Source organism: Labrus mixtus, chromosome 15, assembly GCF_963584025.1.
Source record: "Labrus mixtus chromosome 15, fLabMix1.1, whole genome shotgun sequence".
Classification (NCBI taxonomy): Eukaryota; Metazoa; Chordata; class Actinopteri; order Labriformes; family Labridae; genus Labrus; species Labrus mixtus.
In genome coordinates this window covers 13020204-13034239 of record NC_083626.1, presented here as the reverse complement: position 1 = coordinate 13034239, position 14036 = coordinate 13020204, and the positions used below count along the sequence as shown (strand labels likewise).

Here is a 14036-nt window from a genome sequence, read left to right as displayed (position 1 = left end):
CATCGAAGGTATTACACACGTGCATTGGTCTGCATCTTTTCACTTCCTTTGTTTGTTAGTTCATAACCATGCAGCGCACATTGATTATTTTCTAGTTCGTAAGCTTTACACACTCTTCCTGTTTTACCTTCTTCTTTTCAACCAGCTGCGATCTGATGGAAACAGTCGACCTTATTTTGGGAGCACAGAAGTAATGTGAGCTTCTGTTAAAAAAAAAACCTGTTTGTTTCCTGCTTTATATATCAATAAGGAAATCAGGTTTTGCTGTTTTCCTTAAGAAATACAACACTCTGCTTCCTCTCTCTAACACTGGATCAATTTGCCTGCCAGGTGGCAGTTACCTCCATCTGGAATAAGATTTACTTACTTTCATTTTTTTGTTTAAATGCAATAGTTTCACCAAATGGCTGCTGCAAGCAAGTTCCACTCTTGAGTAGCTTGTATAGTTTGGCAGAGAGATTAGACATATGTAGCCTACAAGTGTCTTGGTTTTCAGAGTGTTGCAAGGCTGCCAAATGTGACTGTGAATAGCTATGTAAACAAGATAGCTATGTGAGGCTAGACCTTGCACTCATTGCCTTAAGTGAAATACCATTCCTTATAGCTTCGCTCACATTTTTACAACTCTGTTAATGATGGCAAATAAAGGGCTTGCTAGGAAGCAGCTTAATTACTAGCTGACTGTTTGGGTTGTCTCCAAAGTGTGTCTTTGCTAGGTCTGTTTCATGTGTAGAGAAAAGTGTAATGGTATTCTTGAAAGGAGATTTTCTTTTCTATCTGAATTGGTGTTCCTCAAAAACCGTGAATCTTTTCCACATGAGTTTAGTTAATCATATTTAGCTAAGTAATTTCCTTGAGTTACTTTGTTGGGAGATTGGAGAGGATTATTGTAGCGCTTCCCCCTCACTCAACCCCCCCTCTAGGCAAAATCTGTGTTTTAATTAGTCATGTAAGAACCTATTTTCCCTTAGGATTCCCCGAACTTGTAAAGTGCTCTCTTAAGAATCCACAAAGGCTGAAAGGGGCAATGAATGATTTGAAGTCTGCTTTTTTTGGTTTTGTTGCTAGCCTCCCGGCAGAGTTGGGTGGAGTTTGTGGGGCTATCAGCACTTGCCGTCAGCATGAGGAGCGGTAACTTGAGGCAGCAGTCACACAGAGTCTTTGTTCTTTATGGATTTAGTACGTGTTGCAGAGAGAGAGAGTCGCTGCTTTAAAGCCTTCATCTTGAAAAAGCTCTGATCAAGTTTCTAATATGAGAAGAACAGATCCTGCAGATATAACCAGGCTGAAAAAAGGTTTTAAAATGGTCTCAAGGTTCAATCTAGCACATCCGTTTTCTCTCTCTCCACATATTATGTTTTGGCAGCAGGGAAGTTAGCTTGTTATACAGCAGAGATTTAGTCATGTGTTAAAGTCGAATCTCTGAAGTACACCCCCGCTGCCGCTGCCACAACCTAACCCTCCTCTTGGTTTACAAGTCTGTTTTCTTCTCTCAATCCCTTTTTTTTTCCCTCCTTCAAATTGTCTGCTCATCCCTGGTGAATGTATTAAATGAAGTTACTAGATATGAGTGCTTAAGAGGCCAGGGCCTCTGAGGCTTGCCAAGTCTCTCACAGGCTTGGCTCAGTCATCCATGTCACTTTTTTTGTTGTTTCAGCTACTGGCTGACTTAACTTGTATTGCCAAGCACATTCTCTCCATGTGGCTCTCTCCCTCTTGCTTGCTCTCTCTATGTTTGCTGCCTCTGAGTGGCTTGTTTTTCTCCAGTGTGGGGAAATCAGGCTAAAGCAAACAGTGTGTGTCAGCCACAGCTTTTGTTAAGTATTCATTTTTAATGAGCGTAAGTGGCTACAGAATCCTATAAACCATAAATGGAGTAGTCAGACAGGGAGGGAGGAAAAGGGGGGGGGGGGGCATGTTGGCCTTGGATTCAGAGGCAGTCTTTCAGGCTTTTTGTTTAGTAACACTTGTACTAATTATGTTTGATGTGGAAGAAGAAAACATATTTCAGAAGGGTAGTTTGTGCTGCTTCCCCCCCCCTTCACACACACCCCCTCTGGATTTGTTATCTCTTGCAAGGAATTATTCTGCTTTAATAATCTTGAGGGAAAAAAAGGGTGTCGCAGGAAAAACAGTGTCATAATTCTCTTTCGAGCAGCCGCAGCTCTGTTGGATTTCATATCCTCTGAGTTCAGTAAAAAAAAAAAAAAAAAAAGATGCCGTTTTTCTTCTGTTGGGATCGAAGGCAATGTGTAGCTGTAGGAAGGGGGTGTTATGGGGAAAAAGGTATTGTGACGGGCTGTTTGAATGCTGAACAGAATTGAATAGACACAGTCAGCTTCCCAGATACATGCTTAGGCCTGTAGAATGTGGAGTGCTTTGCTTGTAACTGCACCGGTTGTCTCCTTTCATTATCGGTTAATGGTGCCCAACTTGACAGAGCCATGTGATAAACAGTGGAGCTGTGAAATCCTGGAGGTGGAGTTCTCGTCTTCCTGATAATGGGATCTCATCTGCCGGGGAGGGGAGAGCCAGCCCCGCCAGCCAATCCAGCTTTGCTCTTCAGTGCCTTCACTGAGAATTCACCCTTCAGTGCTGTCCTGGCCTCGACTTAAGCCCAACAAACTAACAGAAAATGTTGGCATTTGACTGGTTTCTGCTTAACGCGTGGAGAATAATTTTCCAGAGCTTGAAATGTAATTGTATTTCCCTTTTATTGCGCATCAGAAACATAAGGAAAAGCATTTGCCCCTGCTTATCATCAATCTTAGATCCACTGAATGTTTGTATAACTCAGGATTGGAGGCAGGCAGTGCGTGTGTTTCTGTGTGTAAATATCATAAACATTGACCTTGTGAAATGTATACATACAGTGATAAGGGAGGTGCTGTGGTGTTAGGTTACCGTTTGAGGGGGGTCGACTTCTTAAGACAGTCACATCAGGAGTTGGGGAAAAAGGTTTTACCAGCACATTGTTGTAAAGCAGCGACTCCCTCCACCTTCTCCCCCCCGTCTCCCCCCCTCTTGAAACCAAGACGACCAACATGGTTTGCAGCACAATGAAGGACCCCTTGCACACCACCCTCAACTCAATTGCTATTGATCCTCTCTGCCTGTCTCTCCTGCTGTCGGTGTCGAGCTTTAGTGCAAAAAAAAAAAAGCCCAACGTGCAAACTATTTGCTAAGTTAATTGGATTTTGACATTGATCCAATATCATGTTTAAGACAATGAAAATGTGTCAAGCCCGCTCAGTGGAATGGAAATTATCCGATTAATTTAGGATTTAATGCGGCCCATCTTTGTTTGCCCCTTCCTCTAACATGTGTGGGGGAGATGTCGGTCAGATTTTTTGGGCATTGATAGCATTATGACCAAGAGAAATGTACTGATTTGTTTTTCTATCAGTAAATTGCACAAAATTAGGGAGAGCCCTTGGAAAATAACCAGGATTACATTTGATGTGATGTGCATAGAGCTAGACGTTAAACCCCCTCCCCACCCAACCCTGAACATTGCTAATGGACTATTCACATTATCATCCATGCTTGTTTCTCCCTTTTTAATGGGTGGGGTGACTAATTAATTCATTATCCAAAAATGCAAATGAGCTACACAAGCCTGAGCAGCATTCAGATTTTTTTTTCCCCCTGGTGTGTTTTTCCAGCAGATTAATGTTTTTAGACCTGTATTCATAACATACATTTCTCAGTTTCTTCTTTATACGCCATTCCTGTGGGCCATTGTGCTGATATAAAATGTTGGATATTGAGCCGTTATTTACAATGCACATCCACAACTACTATGGCTTTCTTTCATTGTGCCGCTTTTTGTGTTTCACTCACATTCCCATAAGCGTAACCATTGATCGGTTGCTGCTGATGCTCCGTCGGGCCACTTTGGCTGCTGTCGTGCATCTCCCTTCCCATTGCAGTTGCAAACACACACACAAAAACACACTGTGCACACAGCGTTGTCCCTACTGGGCTGCCATCAATCAACAACCCCATTGGCGCCCCCCCCCCCCTTACACCCTTTCTTCCTCACGATTATTTGAATCCAGTCCATGTTTTTGTTTCGCTCTTTTTCTCCTCTTTTTTTTTTGAGTGTGGTCAGGGTAATTCTCCTTCACTAGTGTCTGGATAAAGAAAGACTAGGTCAGCCATGTGGATGCGTCTGTTGAACAGCTGAACAGGAGGAGGAGGAGGGAGAGGGGGGTTACAGAGACGGAGGGAGCGATAGGGGGAGCGTGGAGAGTGTGTGTGCATAGGAAAGAGAGAACGAGAGAAGAGGGGGGAGAGAGAGAGAGAGAGCGAGAGCGCGTGTGTGTGGAAAAAAAAGGAAGCGGAGCCTGTAAACGGCGAACTCGCTGGTTTCCTACCGCTCGAAACAACTACCAGCGCTGTGTTACTTTTCATGTGGACACTTACCATCGACAGCAACAACAACACGGTTTTTAAAAAAAGGACTAAAGGAGACGTTTCGAGGGCACGTTTTAGTGCCTTTTCTCGACGTGAACAGTCCATCAATAAAGTGCAACCGTCTTTTGTTGAAGCAAGTGCTCGCCCGAGCCCCTCCGTGCGGGCAGCGGGTTTATAAAAGAAAAACCAAAAAAAACCGGGAGGTGTAGTGACGAAAAAAAGTGTCCGTGTTCGCGTCGTTCGGACCCGGTTCTTGGATTTGGCCCAGCTTGGAGGGTCAACCTGGGAAAGAATCGCGTTTTCAAGTTGTTTGCAGCAGTCTTGGGACTTCAAGAATCACCAGACTGGCGGGTGAGTTGTTTAATACGAAAAAAAAAAAAGAAAAAGCAAGACGGTTGTGGTTTGAGGGGGGAGGAGGGTGTAGAAGACACGGGGGCTGTGTGTGTGTGTGTGTGTGTGTGATTAAAATACGCTATTCGGGTATTGTTGTTGCATTAAGCAATCTGTTACGTAGACTTTGACTTAAAAGTATTCACATTCTGTTTACACCAGGAGTTGGAAGCGTGCTTGACCTGGAGTCAAATGTTTGTGAGTGTTCCGGCGAGCTAAAAGTTGGCTGCATTGTTGTAAAACTTGGCTCTGCTTTGACTGTGCAGCAGACCCCCCCCCAACAACCTCCATGACCTGGCCAGCCTGGGACAGGGTTTAAGCTAGCTAATGGTTTTAAGGTGGCAATAATTAAGTAAACACAAGGGGAGCTTAATGGTAACCTTGCTCTCCAGCGGGAAAAATGCACTAAAGATGGAAAACAAAAGTTGTGCCTGCCTGTATGTGTACAAGCAAAGTATTTCAAGTTAGAAAAAGTTGCACCTTGGTCATACATCTTTTTTTGCTCTTAGTGAAACTATCCCAAATGTATGTTCCACTGATTCATTTAGTATTTTCTGTTGGATTTACAGGCATTCTCCTGTCATGAATTGTTTATTGGACAGTCACAATGGAACCTACTAGTTTATTTTTGAAGGGGTTGTGAGTGGGAGACTTGGTTGAACCAGTTGCAAACTGTTGAAGGGCCACCAAATTAACTTGACTTCCCCCTTCAGCACCCCAGAGGCTATGAACTCTGGCCCACGCACATGCACCCCTCACTTGGTGGGGAGGTGGTCTGTGCCTGTTGTTTAAAAAGAGCAGGGGGGGGTGTGGGGGTGAGGAGTGGGCTGTGTGTGTGTTTAGCATGAGAGGGGGGACAGCTTAGGATTTGAAATCAGACTACAGTTATTTGTCTGAAAGGCAGCTTATCTAATGTTTTCCAGTTATAGCAGTTATAGTGAGTGTGGGGGCGGGGGGCTTTTTTTTAAAAACTTAAATTACTTTGAAATTGGTCATAGTGAGTTTTCATGTGACTCCAGTCAGAAGCTGGATCCTCAGGGGATGTGGTCACATAAGCAAGCACAAAGAAGCTTCAGCCCTGAAAAAAAGATTCAAATCGAGGGAGAGGGTTTTTTGGGGGGGGGGACTGAGACTGATTGCCTTCAAATCTCTGCCACATAAAAACAATCCCTTCCTGAAATCCCCTCTCTGTTGCTGCTTTTCTCTCTGGGCTATTACACGGAGTCAGAGATTGGCTCCTTAAAATTAGCAATGCAACATCTATCATTCCCAGCTTCCTGTAGCATTTTTTGTACCCCATGCTAGCTGAGAAGTGACCTCTAGCTTAATGATTCAGATGTGATTAATCTACTCGCTACATCAGCTAATGTATGGCACAGGCTCTGCGGATAAAGGATCATTGTTTCAACAAGAAGGAAATTTTAATCCACGTGAATATAGGCTTAACAAGTTCCCTGCACCAAAAACAAGACAAATGACTTGTTTGTGTACAAGTACTTGTCAATAAGCCTGATTCTGATTGTGGACATTTGCTAACTCCGTTTGAAAGGTGTGCAGGTGTGGATATGTTAAAAGGCGCTCTTGAGGTGTGATTACTGTTGTACTTTTTGACAAAGCTTGTCTTTAGTGTTTCTCTCACTCAACTCTGCCTCTCTAATAATCTCAGAAGCCAGTAACATCTGGTTTAGATATCATTAAGAGACGGAGTGGGATTTCCCCACAAAAAGAGCCTTGTCTTTATATTAAGAATCATCATGTGATCTTACAGTCATTAGTGATGAGAGCAATTATTGATTTAATCATAAGGATATAGTGTATATGTTTATATGCATACAATACACTGCTGTGATTCACCGAAACACCCTTATTTATTTGTATTTTATTTTAAAAGATTTATTAAATGATACGGGCAAATGTAAAAGCAATGTTGTGATATTGCACCCTCTCTGGAAAATGATAAAATGGTGCAGATCCAACTGTTCTGATAACTTTAACAAATTAGGTTAGACAGATATTTAGCAGGTGATGTCTCCTAAATGATATCAAAGCTCTCCTAAAATTACATTTAAAAACTGTCTTGCTTACAGTTAGCACAGCATTGAAACACATTGAAGTGTAGCCCAGCAGCATACTATCATTAGATTCCTGCCATACCTTTTCTTGTCATAGCTTTAGTCCGCCATAGACCATACATGTTTTTTCTTTTGTTTTGCGGTCTTGAGTCAAGGGAAGATTGTTCTTTCTATTAGAATGATTGGCCGCTATGTGATATGGAAACCATGTGACAGAAGTATTTTGGTTTTGTGGGTAACTTGCAATCACAGTCTCAGCCTGCACTGTCATGTGGGAAGAATTGCCTTGGTTTGTCTCTCTGAACACATTTCGAAATGGCCTCTTCTTCACCTCCCCGGAGGTTAGGATAACCATTTAGTTTCACTACATGTGGATTGAATTGAGGAAGTAGTCAGCCTATAGTTTAACTCAAAAGCCAGAGTTGTTTTGCAGTATTTGGATTCATGCGATGATGGTTTGAGAATGTAGCAGCATTAATCTTACTCAGTACACATTACCATACTATTGAGCATATCACGTCACACATTCTTTATTTGCAGAGCTTCCAGCCACTTTTTGTAGGAAATTAAATGTGATGTTCAATTTGATCTAGGCCTGAGTCTGCAGCATGTGTTGTTGATTCTTGTAAACCGAGGGAAGCATAGAAGCAGTGTAACTCACAAACACAAGTCTCACTGCTGACAAGGTAGAAATCTAGTAAACATTCAGCTCACGCGCGTGTATGAGTGTCACCTCTGAGGAATCCGAGGGGCGATATCCGGATCAAAGAGGCTGTTTCCGACCATACACAGAGAGAGCAATGCTTCATAGAGTGAGGCTGTAACGGCTGTCTAGCTGCTCAGAGGCTGCTCAATGTTTGACAGGGCATTGGAAAAACGTTATTTAATCTGCTCGCATGATGGTCCTCACTGGGATTGCACTGCGCTGCATCTCTGCCCCCTTCCCCCCCCCCTCCCTATGTCAGGATGATGGCTGCTAGGAATAAAGTCTGAGGTTGTCTGTGTGTAGTACTTTAAGATTATGATGTAAGTCATAAAGAATCATAGAAACTGTAACTCATACGATGTTGGCGGGCCTCTAATTTTCTTTCTAATGAGTAACTCTCCTGGGGTCTTGATATCTTTTCCATTTGTATAACAGTCTGGATGACTAAACTGTATTCCAATGTAATCACACAGAAATGACCCGACTGTAATTATAATAAGCCACATAAAAGAAAACAGATGCTATGTTTGACCCATAAAAACAAAGTGTAAGATGCTTATCAAATCAATGCTGCTGAATTACACTTGGAGCTGTTTTTGTTTTGTGACTATGTCTTAACTACCAAATAAAATGTATCGCTCTCACTTTCCCTCCCACATTTGACCCCTACAATAGAAAAATGTGAGAGACGGCCGGCCATAAAGCCAGGCGGAAAATCAATGAGAAGTCATGGCTGTCCATACCATTGTTGGTGTCAATTCCATCCCCCTGCACAGAAACAGACTCTCTGTGTGGAGGAACGATGATAAATCTCTTCAGGTCTCGTTGATTCTCCAGACGGGTTTCATTTCTAAATGGAGCGAGCCGGCCTGGCACTTCCTGACCTATTGTCCTCTGAGATAGTGGTTTACCAGTGACGCATTTAGAGTACATTTGCCCCTGATTGACATGGTACACACATGAAACTGGTAGCACTGCTAAGGAGGCAGTACCCTCTGGTGGGTGACTACTGAAACAGAGAGTGATGTAGAACTGTTCATAGAAAATTTCCATCTATTTTGTTGTGAGCACAGAGGACGGGCCGATATCTTTAATTAAAATAAACCTCAGGAGCTGCAGACGAGTGAGAAATTGGGATAATTGAAAATGGGCCCTGCCCCCCAACCCCCCCTCTGTCTGTACATCCTTAAAGCAGCTGAGCCCATTGGAGGGCACTTTCACACATGTTAAGTGGAGGGACATCTGGCCTTGTTAATTCAGTGCATGGTCATAAAGTGGAATGGCGGTCCCTGCAGGCCCAGCCCACTCTGAACACTGTGAGATGAAGCCCCTGTGTCTTCACTGCCTCCTCTTCATCCCTGTTGACTGTCACTTTGACACCGGCTCTGACTCTTAAACAAGAATTCCCTCGCAGTCCTGCTAAGATGTTTTAAGAGATATTAATGTCCTAAGACAATAAGGTTTCAGCATATCTTATTAGTATATTTTCTTTTACTGAATACTTCCCCCATACTGCTTCCCTCACCACCATGTATCAGACTGTAGCCCATGTCTACAAGGTGTATGTTTTATGACTAGTGGGCTGTCATAGTCCGTTCTGCCCCTGCATCCTCAGTTATGCTATCAAATAATCGAGTGACAAGCAGCGGGGGAAACGATCATGCTGCGCCTTCATTTCCCATTTTAGCAAGTAAACATTTAATGTGTTTAAATGTATCACAGCTTTATTTATGCATACAATCTGCTGTTAAGTCTGAATTATACATCAGCATGATGAATAATGCATCAGTGCCATTCCTTAATGATTACTTGCCAGGCAGTGAATGGTAATATTTGCTGATACATTTTACCCATTGATCTTGCTTGTGCTTAACCAGGCTTGTAGAGATGGTGTTTGCTCCATTTGGTGTTACATAGTGATCATTTTTTCTTTTCATCAAAAGCAACTAATTGTCTGTGTTTTTAAGAGGATGTCCTTTTAAAAAATGACGAGGGAGCCCCGACGAATCAAAGCTAAATGATCAAATCTGAACTCTCACAGGACTAACAACGTGCTGATAGTTCTCAATTCTGCAGTATTCTCTTAACATCTCAGTAAGGCTCATGTGTCTACATACGGTTCCCCTTAAGGATGACTTATTCATCCTTAGAGCTCAACAGATCAATGTCCAATTACAGTTTTGTCTTTGTTGGCTTGTAGCTATTACACGACAGTATGTTTGTTTGAAGTACAGAGTCTAGACGTTGTCTGCTGCGTTGGTAATTTAGCCCATTTTTTGCTAAAGGTTGTCTTTTGATACGGTGTCTTTATTGGCACTGCTTTTAACAGCCGCACCGAGCCACATTATTGGCACATTATCCGTATAATGCTGCGAGTCTACCATTGGCTGAGCCTTGAAGCACAGCCTGTCACTGTGTAGATGTATTGCTTGTCCACACAATGAGAAAATATTGACTTGTTGTCACTCACTCATTTGATTAGTTGTGCGGGCAATCCTGCTTTTCATTCGTCACCCTGGCAACGTAAATGGGAAAACACAGCAACAGCCTCTTTCTCTCCAGTAATGAAGTAGCGGAGCATTGCACACTATCACTTATGGAAAAACTCTCTCTCTGAGCAGGAATGAATGTCTTTATCACTCATGGGGTATCATTGGCACTTGTCAGGTCTGCTAGGATCTGTAAAAAGCCAACATTTGACAGCTTTTTTTTTTCCACTGCAGAATGTGCAGCTGCGTGGGAGTTATGTTCTCCAACAATCCCACTTTGATTTTACGGCTTAGTCGAGAGAGATTTAGCCTTATATTTACAGTGTTGGCGAGTTACTGCTTTTTCTTTTGTCTGTAATAAGAGCAGCTTAAGCAGTCTGCTGCTGCCACTACTGTGTGGGTAAGCCAGGTCATTACAAGAGCACCTTACATTTAACCCACCCCGATTCATAAGTAGCCCTGTTCTTCCAAAAATAATGAGGTAGACGGTAAGAGCTGCCCCAGGCTGCATGTAGGGAGATGATCTCTCTGAACCGGCAAATCATTCCTGTTTTTTATGCTAAAAAGACAGGCTAATGACTATTCTTGATGTGTGTCAGTGCTTTAAGTTAACTAGCTTTAATTCACAGAAAGATCTAATGGGCTTGATTGTCAAGCTGAGTCGAGGCAGTCGGTTAGAGGCTTGTGCTCGGGAAGGGGGGGTTGTAATTGTTTTTGCTGGCGGTGTTTCTCTCTGGAAGGGATGACTGCACAATGTAGATATGTAAACTAGAAGAAACTGAAAGGCAATGTTCTGATACCTCTGTCTGTTTCTTCTTATTCTCTTCTGGCTTTTAAATTTTTTTTATTTCTCAGCTCTGCTCAAACAATCTTTGGATTAAGCTTGGCTGGCTTGGTAACAGCTGCTTTGCGAAACCTTTGTCTGCTCAACTAAGCATTTCAAACATGTAAATCATACGTGGAAAATGGAGATCTTGAGGAAATCATTAACTGTGACTGCGCACCAAACAAAGAGAGGGAGAGTTAAAGACAACAGATGCTTAAAGGGTTTGATTCTGCTTATTGGAGCATGACACTGCAGTGGAGAATCTCAATGGTAGACAATACTGCTGTGTCTTGACGATGCTCAGACAGTCATCTGTTCTCCAGAGGCTTTCACTGCTTTCATTTAATGTAGCTTTTACAAAAATACCATTATCCATTTCTTTATTTGCCACGGCCTGGTGTTACTTTTAGCTCACTCAAAATGCTTGTTTACCTGCAAGAGACAGCTTGTAATGTTTATCAGTCGACTTCCACCTCTTATGTTACATAAATAACAAAGCTGCTCAGTGCTGCACCAGAGAAAAAGGCACATTGCCATGATAAAGAGAGCTGACTGTATTGCTCTGATAAAGATCAACTTAAGACCCACCAGGAAGCCATCCAGTTTGCAAACACGCACTTTTTAGGGTTAGCATTTGAGTCAGCACCGGGGCAAGACCGGACATCTGTCTCCTAGTGATCCATAACGCCCACAATCCCTCCCACAGACTGTCAGCTTTGGCACTCTGACACCACACCGGTTGCTGCAGTGCAACCCAACCACCCACAACAGTGGCTTATCTTGCTAGCATAACAAACAGCAGGGCTAACAAAGAGGATAGAAAAGTGATAGGACAACACAACAACAGAGGGCCTTAAGAGCACCGTGCCATCATAACTCCACTTCAAAATGGAGGCCTTTGTTCTGAGATTGTTGGAGAGCACATCATAGCAAGGTAGCAGCGCAGCTTTTCATCCTCAAACACGCTCACTCCCACTCATTCAGTCTGCTGCCGGTGAAGGAGATCCCCCGCCTGATAAGGCTTCAGAGAAAGGTAGTCCTCTGGGACCGTTGTTGAGGGATTTCTGCAGTTCTGCCACGCGCTGATTAAAGGAACACTTGTAGATAATCCTTTTAAAAATAGGCCTTTGTTGTGGCAGTGGTGGATGGAGGTGGACTGTGAGGGGGCAGGGAAAAAAAATCTCTTAAGATTTGGATTTTCTCAAACGATTATCACCTTGGTATGATCTGCAACTCTGCGAAGATAAATATTTAATGACAGGGCATCTGAAATAGAGCTGTTACTGACTGCCGGTGAGAAATGGAGCTTCTATTTAGAGCCCATACAGTTCCATAAAGCCATGGCATTGGTAGACAGCCCAAGGTTATTAGTGTGGTATGAGAGGAGTGTGTGTTTTTGCGGTGTGACTGTGGGCTGCTGAAGAGTTCTCACTCTTTCTCTCGCTGCAGTGATATGAAGGAGAGAAATGCACTCAGTCTTGTTATTGAGCATTCACTCATGAATCCTTGATGGATTACTTGTGTGTGTGTGTGTGTGTGTGTGTGTATGTATGTGTGTTGTAGCAGTGCTACACTTAATGCACAACAGCGATCCCATTCAGGCACATTTCACTGGAACTATTTCCACAAGCGAAACAGCTGTGTGTGTTTTGCCCTTTACTACCTTAGTTTTGCTCTGTTTCATTTCATATGCTCTCTGCCCTCTGGGGTTCCTGTTTGATGTCATTCATGTCATGCAAAATTGATCACAAAAGGCGTGCATCAATGATTTGCGGCAATGAAGTTATCACAGTGTTAAGGCAGATTTCCTCCGACATTGATTCTCTTAACCTTGCACTTTCACACTCGAGTGAATGGAACCTTTACGTTGATATCAGCTTTGCTTTTGTTTTTTTGTTTTTGTTTTTTTTGCTTGGATAATGAAGTGAAGCATGAATTAGGACTGAAGTGTTAGAACACAGATCATTTAAGCACTGATCTAAGCTCTGCTTGATTCATCCTGTTTACTCATTACATGATAGATATGGCCAAAGCAATTACTCTCAGCTTCCGAGTACCTTGCTTTCAGTCACACCGTGGCTCTTATTCATTTCACCCTAGGCCGCCGTGGCTTCCAATCAGTCCAGTGTGTGGCTTGCGCTAACATCTTGCCTCTATGTGAAGGAAATAGGTTGGTAAACTCAGTAGAGTCCTTGAAGCACTTCCCATCTCAGCTATTGGATTACCAGCTGCCTTTCTTGGTCTCATCTGCACAGATGAGTGCCAAGATCAATGGAGCTCTTAGTGCAAAGCTAATTTGATCACTACTGGCTTTGCTACTGCTGATCAGAGATTATTTTATTCTTACGTGAAATAAAAAGGTAATCAAGTCAAGCCCATGTCCAATAGCCCTGTATTTTCAGCCCTGCACCGACTCCCGTAGACATCAATTAGGAGGCATTTCATATTCATTATTGAGTTGTTGGGTTGGCCTGCTGAGAAGAGGTGTGGAGATGGAAGCGGTGAACTGCTGTGTAAAGTAATCCGGACCGTTTTTTGCTGAGTGAAGCAGGAATGCTGTGTTTTTCTCCAGCAGAGCAACTGGCATCATAAATAAGCTAAGAGAGATTTTTTTTTTTTTTTTTAGAGGAATGAGGTGTCTGCGGCAAGCAGAGAGAAAAGGGGTACAAGGGCATATTGACCCTCTTGTTCTAGAAAGCGAAAAGCAGACTCCTCAGTGGCCCTTGTTCCCCATTAATTATTGTTTGATGCTAATAAAGGAGGGGGGATGGGGCATGTTATGAAACATAATTATTCATTGCAGCATTTCCCCCTCGACAAGCCTTGTTCCGCCCTCCCCTTGAGCTCGACGAGGAAGCTGCCAGCGCTGTCAGTCGAGTACAGCCGGCGAAGATGTCCCCTCAGCCTTTTAAGGAGGGGACAGGAGGGAGCAGGGTGAAGGGCGCCATTTGCTCGAGTGATATATGAGGAGAGACAGCAATATATGTAAGGAACTGCTGAAAGAAAGATAGAAGGTCAGGGCACATTACACTCCAGCCATTTATTGGCTGAGCAAGTAGTCTAACCTGGACTACAAATACTGTTGCTGAGCAGCTTTTTTCTTTGTTTATGTATGTGCGTCCTTGAAAGTGTCA

The 14036-nt window shown here is 43.1% G+C and overlaps 1 protein-coding gene across 4 annotated transcripts in view; it reads left to right on the top strand.

Annotated features, from left to right (window-relative positions):
* Positions 1–14036, top strand: part of rerea (arginine-glutamic acid dipeptide (RE) repeats a) — a 122758-nt gene that overhangs the window by 29478 nt on the left and 79244 nt on the right. The window contains exon 1 of one of the 4 annotated variants that reach the window (XM_061057664.1): positions 4252–4770. The exons of 2 other annotated variants lie outside the window; for them this stretch is intronic. The gene's annotated coding sequence lies outside the window, so the exon portion shown is untranslated. Of the gene's footprint in view, positions 1–4251; positions 4771–14036 lie in introns of those variants that run through there. One more of the 4 variants, XM_061057661.1, reaches the window with a different exon arrangement.